Consider the following 18,881-nt stretch of genomic DNA (forward strand, 5'->3'; position numbering starts at 1 on the left):
AAAAATGTTCAACATCCTTAATCATCAGGGAAATGCAAATCAAAACAACCCTGAGATTCCACCTCACACCAGTCAGAATGGCTAAGATCAAAACTTCAGGTGACAGTAGATGCTATCGGGGATGTGGAGAAAGAGGAACGCCATTATCTTTTCAATTCACACTGAGCTGCCCTGAAGACTAGGATAGGCGGCCCTCAATAGTTTCCACTAAATAATTTGTAATATTGGGGAATTTTGGAACCCTTTCATTTCTTCATATAAATTTTGAATTTTCTACCAACAAAACCCAGGAAAAAAGCACAAATGTTCAAAGGACCCTTACAGAACCTCTAGGGTTTACAAGGTGTGGGTATTGTCTTTTGCACCTAAGGTTTTGTTTGCAAGCAGAATATGGTCCCCCCCCCACACACACACACACATACAGAGAGAGAGAGACAGAGACAGAGACAGAGAGAGAAGAGAAAAAGCACTTTGTATTGTGACATGCAGTCCATCCTCTTTGGAAGGAAGGGCTGAGTCAGGCCTCCCCTGAGATTAAACAGCCCAGGGACTTACTTATCCTTGACACTGCTCAGATAGAGCCACTAATGTGGAGAGGGCCTTTATTGGGCTTCTGAGGGTTTAGAGGAAGCCCATTCATCTGATATCTCAGCCATTCTTGTAGCTTAAGGATTTTTATTTGAGGTGAATGAAATCTTGATAAAGGAAACGAAAGCGGGAGAAGAGAAGGGAATTGGTCTAAGATTAAAAGTTACTTTTTAATACAGCCTCAGCTCTGGGCCCCGTGCTTTCATATACACTATTATCTCTAAGGAGTGTGGGAAAGAGCTCACTGAATATGCTCACCAAGCCAAGGCATGGGAGACCACAGACATACCAGGCCTCTTCTCCTTACATGGGCCTGCTATTTACCCATCACCATTTAGACTAGATTGTAAATGCCCTCTATTCTGTCACCATCATCAAGTAAAAGGTGACCAAGTCTGGAGTTTCTAAGGTCACCGAAGTCTTCTTCCAAAAGTGATGTCCTAGAAGACTATTGTTCTAATACAGACATGAATTCAGCAAAGCTCCTGAAGAAAACTGCTTTGCAGGAAGTGCTGCTCTGCTAATTGCTGCTCTTCCCTTTGTTCGGTCTCATCCTCTATAATTAGCGCAGTCTTGAAAACAGAAGTTGTCTATGCCATTAAAATCCTTACACAGCAAATCCCCTAATTATTTCATATTTTCACATTAGGGACTAAGATATTTGTGGTGAAGGGTTGAATCTGTTTGTTATTTAATTACTTATAGAAGGAAGACAAAAAAAGCAAGACAAAAAGATTATTAAAAATTTTTCTGCCTGACTCTCACACATACAAAGGCTCACTTCTCTTTCCCTGCCTTATTCCCTCCCTCTCTTCCTCCCTTCCTGTTACCACCCCTTGCTGTCCTTATCCCTCCTGCCCTTACTCCATTCTGTCCTCAATTCTTCCAGGCCCACCTCCTCCTATCCTTATACCCTCCTGTCTCTACCCCTTCCTGATCTGTCCCTACCCCTTTCTGCCCTCACTCCTCCCTGTCCCTAACCCTTCCTGCCCTCACTCCTCTCTGTCCCCACCCCTTCCTGCCCTCACTCCTCTCTGTCCCCACCCCTTCCTGCCCTCTCTCCTTCCTGTCCTCATCTCTCTTGGGATCAACTTCAGTTATGACTGTTACCTTTTCGTATTAAGAATATCACTGTTTCTGCCTGACCCACAGGCAAAGCTTCCCCTTTGACCTTCCAGGGCCTTGTGTACTGACCTCAAACATACCTTTGCCTTGCTTGATTGAGAGGAGTGGAAGGAAGACAACCAGGAATTCACCCAACTAGTTTCTCTCTCTCTCTCTCTCTCTCTCTCTCTCTCTCTCTCTCTCTCTCTCTCTCTCTCTCTCTCTCTCTCTCTCTCTCTCTCTCTCTCTCTCTCTCTCTCTCTCTCTCTTTCTTCTGTGCTGACAAATAGCATTTTCCTGTGTCCCTTAGAAGTCCCCAGAGTTAGACTTTCTAGCAAAGAGGAGCAAGTGGGAATGATGCACTTCATTTGGAACCAGAGTTTTAAGGACTCAAACATGCCCTTCCCAGGACCTCTTGTAGTATCTGATGGGAAAACAAGGGCAGCAGTTCTGTGGATCCCCAGAAGGAAGTAGCTGGCCACAAACCACCAGGGAAAAGGCTCTCTATCCAAGCAGTAAAACCATGTTGGGTGGCTACACAAGTATATAGTCCTCTCATGTTCAGATTCAGAAAGTTCCAGCTTCTAGTACAGCTACAGGTTTGGATCTACCTAATACAAGATGCAAGTGCCTTTGTGTGTAATTGTGAGTGTGAGTTCCTCTATTTCAGGAGCCCCAGAGGACTAGAAGGGAGGGGGAAGCCCTTTCATCTTTAACTGTGAGCTAAATTAAACTGAATTGGTACCTCATTTGGAAGTGGAGCAGATGGTCATCAAAATGAAGAGTGGAGGATGTTCCACACCATCTCCAGGACTGTGAATGCCATTTTTCTCATTTGCAAGCATCTGTCTAGAATTTTGTAAACAATCTCATAGGTGACTGACTTGGATTGCAGAACAAAAGGAATACCCAGTTACTTTCCATATGAAAATGTGTCCTACTTCATTACGCATTCAAATGCTCATTATCCCAATCAGTAAATACATAGTGGGCACATTGTACATGCCAAGCTGGCTTCTAAAAGGACTGATCAGTAACAGACCTGGCTTTAGCTCTCTCCAAGTTCAAAGTCCTAAGGGAGATCCAAGTATTCTGAATTAGATGATCGCACAACTGAAAATACATTCAGCTTGTGATTTGGGCTATTGGGTTTGTCCTACAAGATAGTAAGGATAACATTGCTTGTCTCTCAGATTTTGCTATAATTTTAGTTAGCTAAGATTTAAATACCATGATTGTAAACACATTTGTACTGTGATTAATGCTTGAGCTTTAATACCCAATAAATTGTCTCTGTTAGTGTTCACATTAATTTAGATAAAAATTATGATCTTGAAAGATAAAGGGGGCATTGGAAGTTGCAGGCTTTCGGGGTTGGCGTTCTCAGGGAGATGAGTCATGCTGCTATCTTTGGCCAGTCCCCACCAGACGGTAGCCATGAACAGTGGCATGTATGGCGGAAATGAGGTTGGTGCTCTTGTTTTTATGAAGTCATTGTTTTTAATAGCTGAGTAGTATTCCATTGTGTAAATGTACCACATTTTCTGTATCTATTCCTCTGTTGAGGGACATCTGGATTGTCCAAAGAGTTCCCATGGAGGGACCCATGACTCCAGCCACATATGTGGCATAGGTTAGCCTTGTTGGACATCAATGGGAGGAGTGGCCCTTGGGCCTGAGAATGTAGCAGCCTCTGGTAGACATATGTGAATTTCTTTTCTGATAAACCAACAGTTTCCCAATGGAGCAAGGCCCTCTGCAGAGGAGACTTTCAGAAGGCCTGAAGAGGCTTCTGGTAGGTAGAAATTAAGGAGGCAGAGGAAGAGGTGGGGAGGTCAGATGAGGGATGGAACAGGAAGACTAGACTGTGCATATTATATGCATGCTACATATGGTTTCAATGAAGGAATTAGGCACCCTGCCACTATACAGTATACTTTAAATGGATTCCAAATCCTTCAAATGCTTGTTTTAAGTAAGCATTAATTTTAAGAGTTTGTTATTTTCCCTACAATAAATCAAAGTCATTTGCCAGCTTCACACTGTCCTACAGCCCATGGCTAAATTATCTTACTTCCTTGTCTTCTTACATCTGAGACAAATATATAACATTGGGTCTCCCCTGATCAGGAAAGTTCAGAATGCACCTCACTCTTCTCTGCTTAGGAAAGCTTAGAATGCACCCCACACTTCTCTCCAAAGAATCCCCTCCTCTGAGTCTTTCAGGACTTGAAGAAGACTCTTGAGTCTCCATCCTTGAGTCTGCTTTTGACTTCTCCAGACACCGAAAGGGTGTTTGTCAAACTGCTAAGTCAAAAATCTAATAGCCAGTGTAAGGTTGGAAGGTTATTTTGTTTCGCTTTAAAATTAAATATTTATGAAGACTTTGGACTATGAAAAATCAAAGCAAATTATTCACACTTCTCCTCTGTCCCTTTCAGCACCATATACTAACCCCTTAATGTCAACACCACTTCCTCAGGCTCAGAGCATGGACTGGAGTCATCCAATTTCTCTAAAGTAAGGCTTCCTGACAGTCTTTATCAGAACAGAAGAGAGGCTTCTATGACATTTGGCTTCCATAGTTACCTGCCTCATGTCTTCAATTCACTTGAGGCCTGAATCACACAATGGGAATGTACTGGGTCACCTAAACTCTACCTTGTTTTATGTGTTCAGTGACCCCAGTTACCAGGGCTTAAGGCATGTCCCTCCCCTGACTTCATACCAGCACTTGGCCCAGCTTCTTCCATGTCTCCAGAGCCCAAGAAGGAGGAAAGCAGAAGCACAGGCACATTGGCCTCTGGTGTTCATGAATCTCTTCTTCTGGGACAGTTCTCCAAGCATGTAAGTAAGCCATTATCCAAAGAAGAGAAATAATGGAAGACAGTGAGATAGACTCAGACTCTGAGCTCTGCAAACACTTTGGGAAGGCAATAAAATATCATTTTTCCTGAAGAGATCTTTGAGGGTCAAGCCTGAGAAGAGTCCTTGTCAGGGATGGGCTAAGGCCTTAGAGGAGATGATGGAGGCTGATAAATAAAGTCAAGAGAGGGCCTAAAGTCAGGAATGGGGTGAGAGGCATGAACTTGTATAAAATGCAGGAGTATTTGAACATTAAACAGTCTGCCAATGTGGCCTGCAAAATGTCCTTTGCATTAAGACAGACAAGCTTCCTTTTCTGAGGCAGAGCACTCCGGGCTCAGGAATACCACTGTGGCAGACTTTACAGAGGATATATGCACTGTGAGGCTGCTGCCCTGCACTTGGCTTTTCTCATGGTCTGTTTGTTTAGGGCCTTGGAAGGGCTGTAATCAAATTCCTTCCAAACTCTGCTTTGGCCACTGAGCACACTGGATTGCAAAGCATCCCATTTCACAATTCCTGGGTTTAAGACGTTTGCTAAAGCACTCCTGAGCAGTTGTTGAGCTAGGATCATCTGCACAGAGGTGTGCTTTCCTGGAAATTGGTGACAGTTATTCCCAGCAGATGCCAGTGGTCTCTAGAGAGACTGCTGGAGAGACTGCACAGAGAATTCTAGAAGCACTGCAGGTCATAAACTTGTCACAGCCAAAGCCATCATCTCCTCCTTGCTTCTTGCTCTTAGGGCAAATGTCCTAAAGTCTCAAACAATGCTTAAAATAAGTATAGACTTATATCCCCAGCAGAGATGGATAGATAGATAGATAGATAGATAGATAGATAGATAGATAGATAGATGATAGATAGAGATATATACACATACATACATACACATATATATGTACATATATGTGTATATATGTTTACATATATGTGTGCATGTGTGTATGCATATGTACATACATACATAAATTCATATTCAGCTACTAGTAAAGCTTCTTATTTGGCTCTACCCTATGAACACCATGGTTTACCTTTGACTCCCTGAACCCAGAGCTAAGAGCCTGCGAGAGCCCCTGTCTCCGTAGATGTTCATCAGATGAGTCAGCATAGACTCTCAGAGCCAGCATTTGGAAGTAGAAAACTGTCCTTCATGAGGTAGTCTTCCTACACCCCTAACCCCCCCAAACACACACACACACCAACGACTTCTGTAAGCTTCCCTAATGTCATAAAATATTCCTTACAATCTAATGAAATGTGTCTAGTGTTTGATGAACTGTCTTATGAATTAATGAGCAACCACAGCATGGAACATTGTCTGTGGTTTTTTGAAACAGCCAGAAATCTGATCAGGGGAGGTGACTTGCTTGATGAGACTGTCCACAGTGATGGGCGACCTTTTCCTGTACTCTCTACATGAGAGCTGTTAGTCACTGTTGCATAGTCCCAGCTGAGCAATTCAACTGTATCCTTTCCTTTGTCAATTAGGAAAGTAAATCAAAAGGCAAGGAAGATGAAATGATAATTTTACGAACTGGAATCCACTCTGGTTTTCAAAATTCTAGTCCTAACTAGAGAGATCATTATGCAACTGTTACTGTGTAATGTGTGCTGTGCATTCAGTGAGCTGAGCCTGTCATGTAATATCCCGCTTCAACTAGAAGTAACTCTGGGTGGTCCATTTCTTTGAACCTTCATTTCTCAGACTAGTACTCAGGACTACTGAGCTTTCTAAGAGTAGTGAATGCCTCGTGTGGAATTGGAATTCAGACCTTTACATTAACGTGCTCATGTTTCAAAACCTAGTGACCATAGTAAGTTATGGCATCATCACAACTGACTGGAATAATTGGTAAATCAAAAATAACACATAGAATTTTCTCACAAAGCATTGCTGCTTCTAACAAAGGAATCTCACTACCTTGTCTCAACCAATTTCTCTTATTGATTGAGCCACTTTAGCTCTTGAAAAACAATACAAAAATAATAATAATAATGTTTTACTAAATGTCAATTATGTTTACTCACTATATTAGACATTTTAGAGATTTTTTTTTAATATAATGTCACACTTTGTAACCATGGCTGGCCTGGAACTTGCTGTGATGAGGCTAGCTTCAAACTCACAGAGATCTGCCTGCCTCTGCCTCCTTAATACTGATATCAAAGGCAGATACCAACCATGCCCAGCTAGAGGCATTATTTGTAACATACCTGAAAATTGTATCTGAGGTATCTAACATTCTAGCAGGACAGAAACTAGAGAGTGAAATCTCATTTAAATATTAGTGTCATTGTTTCAGCATCCAACACTAGCCTTTCGGTTTGTGTTTTCTCTACCCTCACAAGATCATTCTTGGCCAGTGGCCTCCTCTGTAGTTTTCCATCAGTTGAGATTCAGGCAATGGTTTACAAATAGGGCAAGATGAGATGGTCTAATGTCAGAGAGCAGTCCTCAAAGACCAGTAGGCATAAGAACCTATGTGTAGGAGGGTGGGATAGTAAATACTTTCAGAAAGAGAAACCAGAAGAAGACTAGTGCTCTGAAGAAGGTCCAAACTCCCCAGGGGATAGAGAGGAAGGCGTGAAGGGGTGTGGCTGGTAAGCAAGTAGAGGACATGGTGAGGGGCATCTCTTTCCAACGGGAGAAGCCAGGAGATCAGAAGAGTTGACTCTATATTCCACAGAGTCCTTGATGGGGAGACAAAAGAAATCTCTAGAATCTAGAAGGCATGACAGATTTCAGGAAGGAGACCCACACAAAAATAATAAGTAGCCTTTTTCTAACCAAGTTCTGACACTTGTCGGGGAGTTCTGTGGACACATGACTAGATCAAGTCTGTCTGTCTTTCTCACCAATCACCATTCAATCTAAAGTTCATGGACCAGGGACATGGGTACAAATGACTAAGCAAAACAAAGTACCCAAGAAGCTAAAGGGGTCGGCAACCCTATAGGTGGAACAACAATATGAACTAACTAGTACCCCCCAGAGCTCGTGTCTCTAGCTGCATATGTATCAGAAGATGGCCTAGTTGGCCATCATTGGGAAGAGAGGCCCCTTAGTCTTGCAAACTTTATATGCCTCAGTACGGGGAACGCCAGGGCCAAGAAGTGAGAGTGGGTGGGTAGGTGAGTGAGGGGGGAGGGTCTGGGGGACTTTTGGGATAGCATTTGAAATGTAAATGAAGAAAATACCTAATTTAAAAAATTAAATTAAAAAAAAAAAGTGAATTCTCCCCAGCCCTTAACACTAGAGCAGCCTTCTGAGTGACAAGCTGCATAGGGATCAGGCTTTTCAAAACCACTGAGCAGGGCCAGAGTGGGGAATTTATGGGGCAAGCATTCCCCGATTGTCACAGCTGGAAGGAGAAAGATGGTAAGTGGGAACGAGGTAGGGTAAGAATCAAGGGATGATTAAAAAGAGCAATGTTGGTCAGAGAGGAAAGTCAAGCCTTCAGCAAAATGCTTCCAAGTTTCCAGCTGAGGAATAAAAATGTTCACTTCCTGCCTGTTTGCCTACATGTTGGCACTACAACAGTCTGGGCACATTGTGATGCACAACTGAACATGATGCTACCAGTGGTGATAATCCTGGAAAGGCTTGCATAGGTCCAGTGGTGCCTTGTGTTGTGCAAAGAATTGACTTCCAAATGGCCAAAATTGAGTGTCTGGGGCTAAAATAAATAAGTTCTTCTTCACCTATGTTTTCATGAAGAGCTGATATAATCTCTTTGATTTTTTAAATTAACAAGTCAAAAGATCAGCCTATTTGATTAAGCATGTATGTTCACAGCAAATTGATCTGCTGATGAGATTTGGTTCCCAGGAAGAAACAGTATGGTCTGAAGCTAAGACACGTAGCACGTAAGCCAGTCAACCTAGACTTGGCCCTGGCGCCTGCTACAAGCCAGTTGTAATAACATGGTTGGTGAAACCTCTGAGCAGCCAGCATCCACATCCTGAATTTTACTGATAATCTAATCAAAGACCAAGGCTCATTAGAACAAGAGAAATCTCTCTTCAGATGAAAATTCATCACTGAGGCTGGGGAGATGCTTCAGTAATGAAGAGCACTTACTGCTCCTGCAAATGACTCAGGTTTGGTTCCAAGCACCCACATCAGGAAGCTAACAGCCAACCATAACTCTATCCTCTGAGTATAGAATGTCATCTTTCTGCCGCAGTCACACACATGCACTGCACATACATCAGCACAGGTTCAAACATACACATAAACAAAAATTAGATAAATCTTTAAAAACTGGTGTCCCTTTTGAGGACTGTCACATAACCCAAGACATTTGAACGGAAGACCTCACATGATCATCAGTCCTTTGAAGTATCAACACTGTATCGGATGCGCTAACTCATGCAAGGCTTCCCATGTTTGACTCTTAGTTCAGTCGTTCTTCCTAACAGTTTTGAACAATAGCCTTTATAAACAGTTTAATCCTGCATGGCTGAAGACTGTACACAAAGCAGTATAATCCCTAATGCAAACTCTTATTGTTATGGGTTGCAGCTGCTGTGACTTCTGTCTGGAACTCAGCAAGGACTTAATGTTCACAAGCAAATAGAGTAACTACTATGTAATTACAATGTAGTCATTCAACTACTCTCAAAGTTTACTTTTATTTTTTGGGATATACTCAATTTTAAAACCACACGGCTTCTTCCAGAACAGGCAAGTGTGTTCTTAAAATGCTGCATAAAGAATTTGAGGTAAAAAATCTGTAGCTCAGACATTAAGATTACAAATGCAAAAATGAAGGTGGAAGAGAGAATAAATAAGATTGTGGGGAGAGGTATGAATAGAGAGGGAAAGACCAGAGAGATATTTTAATAGTGGATTTCTGTTTTCTTAGTCATCTCATAAAATCACTAAATATCTCTGTTTGGAGAAAGCACAGAAGAACAAAAATCAGATATGCAAAATTGGATTTGTTACAGGTACAGCCTATGCTTATGACAACTATTGGGGTCTCAGAAAACCACCCCACATGTATAGAATATATATTTATTAGCCTTCTATCATGTTGGATGTATATTATATACCATCTGGTCTATGAAAATAAGACACTATGTAAATAGATAACTCAGTAGGATGGAAGGTCATCACTGTATCCTGGCTAATCCAAATTTGAATTCTGACCTCACCAAGGAGCCAGAGGGGAACCAACAAGGCTTTTGATAGTGTTCACCTTCTTTGATGCTGTGTTAATTGTAATCTTATGCACCTGCTCCACATAGGTTCAGAAGTCACTAAATATACCAGCTTTCAATTTCATCATTCCTCAAAAAGAGATTAGGGGGAAACGTCACTAAATTGCCAAGTAGTAAGAAGAGTCGCAGTTGCTACTAGTTGTGATCACTGTGTGAAGAAATGGCAGAAGAGATGTAGACACTCCTGATAGAGAGTTGTAGCAGTCCCCTTGGAGTACACACTAGATAAAACCATCACTAAAAGCTAAAAGTAGGCAAAGTAAAGGAAAGTGCAGTAAGAAGTCGTAGGATTTTGCTTTTGACCAACACCAGTTTAAAAGTTCAAACCACACAATAGGTGACAAGATGAAAGGATTTGTTTAATAAAGCACACGCACATTTGCACAACCATTCAAACAGTTATGTGTTTAGTTTCTAAACCTAAATTCTGTAAGGAGCAGTCATCTGCTAGCAACAGCATGATAAAATCAGTGACCCTGCACGGGTGCTGATAAGAAATGGTAAAACTTTAACAGCTGACTACCTTCCTAATAAATATGTCTTCTGTTGTCTTCACGGGGCCTGTTTAGGGGTGACGTGTGGGTGGGATAGTACAGCAGTTAAGCTCAAAGGAACAGATCATAAGCTGGTGAATCTCAAAGAACGAAAATTCTTTCCTTTGGAGAAGGGATGGCTACAGATGGCAGCATCATAGGTGGACATGGGTTACTGAGTCATAGAAGCCTGGGTTACGAGTCAGCCAACTTGCTAAGCAGTGACAAGAAGCAAGGCCAGTGGAGCAGAAAGGTCCCTGGCTACAGAGTTGATGCGGAGAGAATACTTAGGTTCTTGAGTGACGGTGCATAATTTCAGACCTTCCCTCCTTCACTAAACAGGCCTCCTCTGAAATGAGTCAACACCTTAGATTATGCATTATGCAAATGACAGCAGTGGTAGCTTGCCTCCTAATGCAGTCTCCCTGCCAGAGTTTTCATCTACTCCTACCTTTCCATTTTGAAAAGTTAAAATAAGTATGGCTCTATCTCTCACTGACTTCTTTGCCCTTGAAATATAAGGGCAAAGAAGTAAGCTCACATCTCAGGGTCCAAGCTATAAGGCAGGTGGCAAGGCCTCCTGAAGAGGGTTTGAAACTGGAATGCATGGGCTAGGCAATAAGTGGAACGAAAGTATTGGAGGCACCAGTAAATCTTGCAAGTGAGGCTATGAGTATCCCAGGAAAATCCACTGCCTTAAAAAGACTCAGAAAGCACTGCAAGATGCTTCAGTGACCAAAGTCAGGCAAAAGGTACTGTCCTGAGAGAGCTCATCACAGAACGAGCATGTGTGAATTAAACTCTTCCTTCTTCCCTCAGAAAAATGGATCTTAATCTAGAGGCAAGAGAGTTGAAAGCTGCCTGTGTCTCCTCACATAAGTGCTATAAAGGCATCATGAATCTATCTGAGCCCATGAAACTTCTGATACACACTGAAATTATGCAAAGCGCTAGTCCATATAAGAAAGGTGGCATCTACTAGAAGCTTGGTCAGGTCCTTGCACTAGTTCCCAGAAAAACAGTAAAGATTCTCTTTCTGTGAATCCTAAGATCCATTTGCATGGAAACTATTTTTTGCCTTATGTAGCTGATTATTCTCAACTCTTTGAGAATACTGCTTCAACACTAAACTTTTAGCTTTAAGGATAGAATCATTTTTTTTAAATCAAGCTTAATGCTGGGTCTATGTATCACTGGGAGACTGAACATAAAACATTAGTTTATTAGTTTTCATCTCAAAACATTCTCTAAACTCAGTCACGTCTAGGCAATGGCACTCCTGTGGGTCCTAAGGTCTTCATATGTGCTCACCCTAACTTGCACTCTGAAGTCTTGGTGTGTGTGTGTGTGTGTGTGTGTGTGTGTGTGTGTTTGTGTGTTTGTGTGTGTGCATAGAAACTTAAATACCTGCATCCATTATATTGACGCATGCTTGAAGTTAATAAAGTAGGTCTTGGTTTTGCTTAATTGAACATCAGAAGCTATGAACTTGACTTTGTCTTGGTCTTTAAGCAATTGAATGCAATGTGGCTTTTCATAAATGATAATATATATATTTCATGTATATAATATTAATATTATATATATATATATGAAAGAAACAAATGAATTAAAATTCATTCCGTTAACTACAGTATACAAAGATATATTATTGCCCAGCCACTTCATATGGAGGATGATAGAGACCTATTTTATGGGATGTTCTGCAAGCAGAGTAAAGGCAACAATCAAAAAAAATAAAAACATGTGAGTTCTTGCCAGTTCTTTAGACTTGATTCTGAGTTTTAAAAGCCTGGCAGGAGAGAGAAGCCATAGTCTATTGTGACACTCACTGTCACAATTGCCTGGCAAGTACAGGTCCTCTGTGCATATCATGTGACCCCAATAAATTTTTCCCACATGTGTGTACCCTGTGGAATGCATCTTCATATCATTGCCTTCCTACATGATATTAAAATGAATCAGAAGTGATTAATCTCTAGTGCTCTCTATTGTCCTTCAAGGATGATACCACCTGCATATATTCAGGACAATATGAAAAAAACAGCATCCATAATGGCTAACAAATTGTATTAAAGTATTTAGATGCAATTGATCATTTCATCTAAATGCTAAAATCAATATACTGATTTACTAAGTTATAGTGTATATTATATGCCTACTTGGCACTTATTTTATTTTTGTGCCTCTGAAGTGGGCAACTATATCCCAATTTAAAAGTGAATAAATTATTGCAGAGCAGTGGTACTGATACTAAACAGTAGAATTTGAATTCAGGTTCTCTTACCACGTGATCTGTAGCTTTAAATTCCTCAGTAACGCCGTAACAGATGCTCTATCCAAATTACTGACATGATCTATAATCACAAGAAGTAAAGCATATTTCTAGCTCAGATTTTCATAAACAATTGATCCTAACAAATAGCCAGAGTATTTCTAGTCCCATCTGACTAACTTTATGACAAATTTTATTTCAAAATGCTTCACATTTGGATCACAATTTAGAAACTGTCCCCACAACTTAACGTACCTATAGTAAGATTCCATTCAGACAAGGCCAGGCTAGTCCTCCAGGATCCATCAGGAACCTGATTCACTGAGGATTTCTGTGATGATTCTAGAGATAAGAATTTTCATACTTGACCATCAGATCAAGTCATTTTTGAACTAGCTCATCACAGACCCCCATGATCACTGATTTAGCCCTAAAGAACTTCCCCATGGTACCACAGAGACCTTAGGTGAGATGAATGCTCACTGGAGAATAAACTCTGATAAGCTCTGAGATAACGTGAGAGACTTAAAACAAAAGTAGAAACACACACACACATAACGTGGTTTTGTGTGTGTGTGTGTGTGTGTGTGTGTGTGTTACTATCATAAAGACTACAAATGCTATACTGTTCTCATACCAGCACTACAGGGGTTAATACTAAGCTGGTCTGTGAAATTTGCTCTTACCTTATAGATTTCAATTGCTTCCAACATTTTTTATGACATACGTGTGGCCCTGGACTAAGTCATAGTCACAGATTAATGATCCGGGTGGGGAAATCATGTCTGTCACTAGTGCCATGAGAATGATTTGAGAGGCTCTAGGCAGCAGATCATTGTTAGTGCCTTTGTTCTTTGACACAACAATTGAGACATGTGAAATTTCTAGGACACCAGGAACACTGTCATCTGTTCCAAAAAGTCATGTCATGGCAGTCTCTGAGAATACTAATAGGGCAAAGTTGGGAAGAGGGGAGAGTCTATTAGACTACAAATCCAACCATGGAGGAATGACGGCACAAATGGAATACAACAGTCAATGAAAATAAATGGTACAAGAATAGGCAATAGCAGGCAAGTGATGATGCTTGTTAAATGGAGGGGGAAGAAAACACATGAAAGGATACAAACGACACAATTCCATATGACTTCATGTTTATAAATGAAACAATAGAAAGCACAAATGGAAAATTATCCCCTATCTGCTTGTCAGTCGTGCTTATATCTTCACCATAGGGTTACAGTTGATTTTTTCTCCTTTTTGTTTTAGTGTTTCTTTTCTGTCTGGTGCTGGTAGCATCTTTGTAACACTAAAAGCCTTCTTAAGAGCAACAGAGCTTCAAAATGTATTATCAGAAAGAGAAAGGTTAAGAAAATCTAGAATAATATTTACTACACAGAGAATTCAAAAGAAAATCTCCAGTCCCCCATTGAATGAGGTCTCATTTGTAAAATGAAAACAAAAACCAAAACCAATGAGAACCATAACAAACCAGTGAGATAATCATTGACAATTGCAGGAGGGAAAGCCATGACATCCTAACTATCCAGGTGCACACAGCATCCCAAACTATGTCCTTAAAATGTCCCTAGTGAAAACAAAATTCTGTAGCTATGGTATAGGTCTATCTCAAGTACTCAAAGGCATTGATCATGTCAAAGAAACTGAACAGTCCTGCAGTGAATAAGCCTGATAAACTTTGTTCAGCTAATGTTTCTACCCATTGGCATCTCTCAACCCAAAATAATCAGTTGAAATCTTGACATTGCTCCTTTAGGCTTTGTGAATACTTTAATCCTATACTGAGCACTTTAGTCCCTAGTTATTCTAACCAAGTATAAGATAAATACTGATTCTGGCTTCTTATGTCTGTCCTAGGAACCATGTGCTAGGGCTCCCAGAGAACCTGAGACAAGAACACTTTTCCATTCATCTTCTGGGATCTACATGGGCCATGAAGCCCATTTGTACAGTTGTGTATCGTGCCTTGAAATATTTCCAGTTATTAAATTTCTATTTTTACCTTATTCCTATTACCCCAAAATGCAACGTATCCTCTTTAATATGGCGGTAAATGGCCCTGTAAAACGTTTTTCAAGCATATACTAACCAACTTGACAGTAGGTCTGAGGAGTACTTTCAGGAAAGCCATCAGCCATGAAGTAACATCATCTCCAAACTTTTCAATGTAAATATTCTTCTCCTCAGTAGTTTGGATGTCACACAAGGGAAAGCACCTTGTGAGGGGACTTCATAGAAAACACAGCACAGCAGCAATTTCAAATCATGGCGGTGGCATGGGAACCCAAGGTGAAAAGTACCATTTGCATCACATTATCACTCCTTAGAGATGCAATGTACACATGTTGCTGCTGGAGCTGGCAAGATGGATGGAATCACAAATGACCCACCACAATAGCAAGCCAGATAATTTATAAAAATCAGTTCACAAAGATTCAGGGTAGAATAATTCAATACTTTGACAGCTGACAACCTGAGAAAAAGTGAAAAACGATGAGGAAAGATTGAGACTCTATATTGTATGTCCTGAATTTCTCTTGTATGTATGCCGTGTGTGTGTGTGTGTGTGTGTGTGTGTCTGTGTGTGTATGTGTGTGTGTTAGGACGTTGTTGTGTGGGGGTGTGTTACTGCTTCCCAATAGAGTTGCCCTTAAAAACATCCATGTTTCAATATTTCATCCTGAACCTTCTGTTTTGCTGTTTGTTTGTATGAGACAGGGATTCTCTGTGTACCCCTGGCTGTCCTGTAACTCTCTCTGTAAACCAGGTTGGCTTGGAACTCACAGAGATCCCTCTGCCTCCCAAGTGCTGGGATCAAAGGTGTGCACCACCACTACCTGGCTCAGAACCTATATTTTTATTCTGGAAGCATAACAATTAATTTGTAATGGGCTTTAGGGATTAATTCCAAGATATAAATTTCCCTGGAAAGGGAAGAGATAGAGGATACCATATACTCAAAATGTAAAATAACTCAGATATGTTCCCATATAACAGAAATATTTTTAAATATATATATATATACTTCATATACATATACATATATATATATATATATATATATATATATATATATATATATATATATATATTTCCATTACCTTTACTATCTCAGCAAAGGACACTTGCTGATGCAGTTATTGGATGACAGCTTACTGTTTGTGGCTAGCTAGGAGCTATTTCTCCAATTACTTATTCATTGATTACAATATATCTTGTACTAAACTATTATGCAAAAGCATAGCAATAAACATAATCATGAGGGTGATAAAAAACAGGGAGAAAGCCAGGTAAAATCTTGGCATTATAGAGGTTACAGCTGATCAAAGAGGCATAGTTAAGAGCAATTGAGAAAATTAGCCTATTGATTGCGACATCTTCCCAAATGACAAAGTAAGCAATCAGCCTGAAGCACAATCAATTGCAAAGTTATGAGGACATGTGGAAGTGAAAAGTGATAAAGGAGAAGTAAATAAACAAATACATCCATGAGCAATGAGCTTCCTGTTCTTAGCATACACCACATTCGGCTATGAGCCTAATTGCCTACTATATTTGCAACAAATCAAGTAACTTATCCCTTATCTTTCTTTGTAAGTGCTCTCATGCCAGTGAACGTCTACTGTAGATAACCCATTTCCCCCTAGAAAGCTTTTGGGAATCATTTTTTACATTTGAGATCAAACTATGAATCATCAAATCATTTTTCATCAAGAATATTCCTTTTAGTTTTAGTACCTTATAATCTGTACCTCAAAGTCTCCCTTACATCATCCCATGTAGGTGACCATCAATATCTGCCTTGGCTCCTTAGTTGCAGAGAACTTGTAGTTTAGTTTTCATAGGTAGTATGTTAATGCATTTTTAAGGTGGGGGTTGTTGAGGTTGGGGAGATAATGACTCAGTCCCTAAGTGTTTTGTTTGCTACACAAGTATGCATGAGCACCTGAACTTCATGCCTAGACAACACATAAAAAGATAGACTCTGGGAAAACCGGAGATGGATGGATTACTGGAGCTCAGTGACCGACTACATTAACCTAGTGAGTGAACCCCAAGGCTTTGAGGGAACACACATGCGCACACATGCATACCTCAAGGTAGACACCCAATGTTTTCCTCTGACTTTCATGTGTATATACAAACAAACATATACAAAATATAAGATTGTGAAATGTACTAAATGTACTAAATATAAAGAGAAGGATAATGGTCTATTTTAAGTGCAAAAGATGCAGAGAGAATAGTAAGCTGTCAGGACATTTCCACACTCTCCAATAGGAGCGTGTATGCTGGCGTGTATGATTAGATACTAAAATTAGATATCACAGAAAAGAACCAAATGAATCCCCAGCAATTTAAATCCCATACTTATAGTGGCCTATTTTAAAATGAAGATTGTAAGCTTCCAGTGAATTGACATTGAGGGAAGAGTTCCCTGCAAAAGATCTTTCAGGGTATGATCACCTTAGTGTCATGGGACATCTAGTCAAAGGATAACATGGTACACATTTTGAAAATCAGGATTTTTAAGTAAATCTTCTATTCAAACAACTCTTCTTTACAATGCTATACACCATTGTCCAAGATAAACACAGTTCAGATTTGTCTCCTTTGCGGTGACTTTTCTCTTTTGAGAACAATCTAAACTTATATAACAATAATTAAACTCCACATACCATGTTAAAGTAGACCACCTGAAATGTGTATTCTCTTAATCTCATTTCATGTTAAAACAGTAGAGAGAATTCCATGTGATGTGAGACTCTTAATTGCAAACAACAAACCCCATTCTATAAGGCTAAGAAGGAAAAGATACCTTTAAAGCAGTTGGCACCCAGGAACCTTGGCAAAGGTGTGGTATGGTTTGGGCAAGTTAGCAATCAGTAAAACATGGCCATGCGCAATGCAGCCCTCAGTCCTGGGTGATTCTTTGGGAGCTAGCGTAGCGGACATCCCATTGCTGCCACCACCAGCAAACTATCACTTCTGTTTCTAGAGAGCCAGATATTTTTATGAGTCTATCTGTTTTCTAGGTAATCCACCAGCCATAAAGTAGCTGCATCTGAGTCTTACCCAGAGACATCTGTGAGCTCTCTTTCTCTAGTTCCAGTTATAAAGAGGCCTAGGAAGTTACGTTTTAGCTTCTTTTATGTTGGCCTATTACAGGAAGAAAAGCGAAAAGTGGATTGGAATGAGAGATAAATGACCAAGTCTTCTACAGATGACAAGTTTCTTAGACACAGTCACACAGCTAACAAATGGTAGTATCTTGGATCCTAAGTAATATGGTCTTCCAAAGATAAAATAATGGTCATCACCTGGCCTTTAGAGCTCAACTCAAGTATGCCTTAGTCTAAGCTACTTTTTTCACTTCTAGAATTACATACATTTATAACATCATTACTAATCTAGATAGAACAATAATATCCTAATAGGAGCAGCCCAGTGAATGGAGAATTCACAAAAGATATATTCTTCGTGCTTTGCCTGATTCTCATTAAAAATGTCAGCTGTCATAGCTGTGTGTGGTAGTTCATGTCTGTAATCCCAACACTACAGATGTAGCAGCAAGGGGACCAGGAGTTCCAGGTTATCTTTATCTGGGCTACCTGAGACTCTGCCTTATAAAAGTGAATAAATCTGACTGACACAAGCCAGGCTAGCCTTTGAAAACAGAAACTCGGAGAGAAGATGTGATGCAAGCAACTCTGAGCCCATTTTTTCCTAGCCTTCACATTCTACCACATATAAGGAGAGTAAGAATAAAGTAACCCAACCACCATATAAAAAATAAAAAACACACGGGCTGAAAAGATAGTCCAGAGGTTAACGGTTTTGGTTGCTCTTCAGAGGACCCAGGTTCAATTCTCAAGAGCTGGCAACTATCTGTAACTCTGATTCCAATGGGCCTCCACAAGGGCTGTATGCAGGTGATTCACACACACACACACACACACACACACACACACACACACAGGTACTCACACACACACACACACAAACAAAATGTACTTTAAAAGATAAGTAGACACTATATTGTGATGATCCACACATTACAGTCTAACAGGCAGTACTCAGATCCAGGTTTAATCACCCTGTAGTTGTGTGAACCTGGAGCTATACTGTCCACTTCATAGAGGTAAGTGTTTCTAATATCTTTATTTCTTTTTTTTTAATATTTTTATTACATATTTTCCTCAATTACATGCTATCCCAAAAGTCCCCCATAGCGCCCCCCACTTCCCTACCCACCCATTCCCATTCTT

General features: G+C 40.3%; 1 protein-coding gene across 9 annotated transcripts in view; it reads left to right on the forward strand.

Moving 5' to 3' along the window:
* The window catches only part of B3galt1 (beta-1,3-galactosyltransferase 1), a 550,921-nt gene that overhangs the window by 509,495 nt on the left and 22,545 nt on the right, over positions 1-18,881 (forward strand). The window contains exon 4 of one of the 9 annotated variants that reach the window (XM_029469664.1): positions 4,372-4,539. The exons of 7 other annotated variants lie outside the window; for them this stretch is intronic. The gene's annotated coding sequence lies outside the window, so the exon portion shown is untranslated. Of the gene's footprint in view, positions 1-3,327; positions 4,540-18,881 lie in introns of those variants that run through there. One more of the 9 variants, XM_029469675.1, reaches the window with a different exon arrangement.

The sequence above is a fragment of the Mus caroli genome, chromosome 2 (genome assembly GCF_900094665.2).
Source record: "Mus caroli chromosome 2, CAROLI_EIJ_v1.1, whole genome shotgun sequence".
Lineage (NCBI taxonomy): Eukaryota > Metazoa > Chordata > Mammalia > Rodentia > Muridae > Mus > Mus caroli.